The following is a 2272-nucleotide window of genomic DNA, read 5'->3' on the forward strand; positions in this document are numbered from 1 at the left end:
ACAGACTCTATGTCGTCGGTTATAGTTATTTTAAATATTTTAATTATATACTTTAGCCGACGAATATTCTGTTTGTCGGCTTAAGTCTGAGAGTATAGCCGACGAATATTCTGTTCGTCGGCTTAAGTCTGAGAGTATAGCCGACGACACAGGACGTCGTCGGCTAATGTCTGGAACAATAGCCGACAAAAATAGTTCGTCGGCTAAAGTCTGGACAATAGCCGACGACAGTCTTTAGGTTCGTCGGCTAAAGCGATCACCGACGACCCTTTCCCGACGACACTATAGCCGACGAAGGCTCGTCGGCTAAGGTCTTAGCCGACGAATTAGGATAACAGGTCGACGAAAATTTTTCGTCGGCTAAAGTAATTGTCCTGATAGTGTTAGGAAGTTATTTATATCAGCCCTAAACCTTAAGTTTTGTTTGATTAATCGAACATGAAAAAATGTCTCCATCAACAAATAGATTAGCTGTTGAGAGAAGAAAATGTCTCCATCAACAAATATATTAGCCAGGGAGAAGAAACGACTAATACGCATGTCGATCTCCACTAATATTGAAATTTGAAAACATGCAAGTGCTAATACTACAGGCGTAGTATGTAGTCCCATTCACCTAGTCAGCTACTGATTAGGTGGGATTTGATCAATTACCGTTGGATAAGGCCAACTTAGATCTGACGGTGGAGAAATTATCAAATTAATTAAATTATTTTGGTTTATATTTTAATCATTGTTAGTCATTTGTTGGTACCAAAACCGAGACGTCTTCTCCCCTCAAGACGTTTTCTTCTCCTTTTCCGTCTCATAGTCGTCTTCTCACAAACTCAGAAACAATGACTCAAGACCCGGACTCATTTCGCTCGGAACAGAAGGCTGTCGTTGCCCAAATCCCCTTCTCTTCTCCTCTTCTCTGTCGTTGCGCAAAATAGAAGAGGAGGGATGAGGTAGGCAATTTAGGGTCTGAACCTTCAGTCGAAGAAACTGGGTACCATTGATAATTAACAATCATCTACCTTGTATTGATTTTTTATGTCTTAAAATCATATATAAAACCTGCCCATATAATGCCTCCTCATCCTGATTAATTAACAACCATTTGAATATTGATCAAGCGCGCAATGTGTATATTAATAATTTAGTATACAGATTAACCTTCATCTTCCTCGTGGCGACGCGCGCATTGCCGCATTTTGGAAGTTGCTTAAATAAGTTCCCCGCAAACATCACCAAATTTGCTGCATATAGATCATAGATATCCAATATCGTATGCAAAGTTCACAACAGAACAAACATATATATATATATAGGGATTTAATGGTTTAATCTAATTGATTTAATCTCAGTCATTCAAGTCTATTAAAAAACAGATTTAATAGTGTGGGTCTATCTATTCCTAAAATGATGTGGGCCTATCTATTCTTAAAAGTGACAAAAAATAGGGATCCCTCATTGAAAGGGCCCTGTATATATATAGTCAATTCATACACATTTTTCTTGTTGACAGAAGTACCAACATTTTGTTATAAGTACTGTGCCATTCCATAAACAAAAAATGACATTGCTTAAGAGCTTCACATTTTGCCTAGCAATTTACGTAAGAATCACATTGGAGTCGAAGTTTGATCTTCACCAAGTCATATTTTAACCCTAATTCCGATCTTCTGAAGCTCTGAATGCCTATACATTTCAAGCATTACGTGCATACATACACCTCATCTCTCCTTTGAAGAAATCTCAATTGAGATTGAAGTGAAACCTGTATATATATTTTAAGATTCTTGCGAAGTTGCCGTCATGAGTTATCGACATGAAGTAGTGATCCCATGCATTACCGATCTACCACCGTACCACGCACCACTAGTTAGAGAAAAGTTAGGGCTAGCTAGATCGATGCATTATATTGCATACATTATATTTCCAAAGCTCCGGTCATTGTTAAGAGATCGAGTAACAATTGTTGATGGCGTGTAAGATTGGCCTTTCACTGACTTCTACATTCATCAACGATTCACAGGGAAGAATCAAAATCAAACTTCATTTCTTTTCGGTACGTAAAATATATTAGCTTAGTTACATTCTCTGGTAAGACTCTCTTCAAACCAAACAATGCCTTTGCCATGACTACGAAATGGTCCTAAAGATCAAGACAGTACGTGAAATGGAAAACTAAGAACAAAGTTCCACTCAAATTCAGTAACCTGGCGCACGGCTCATCCAATTAGCAAGTATGTGGTTATATATATATATATATATATATATATATATATAT

This window comes from Fragaria vesca, linkage group LG3 (genome assembly GCF_000184155.1).
Source record: "Fragaria vesca subsp. vesca linkage group LG3, FraVesHawaii_1.0, whole genome shotgun sequence".
NCBI lineage: Eukaryota > Viridiplantae > Streptophyta > Magnoliopsida > Rosales > Rosaceae > Fragaria > Fragaria vesca.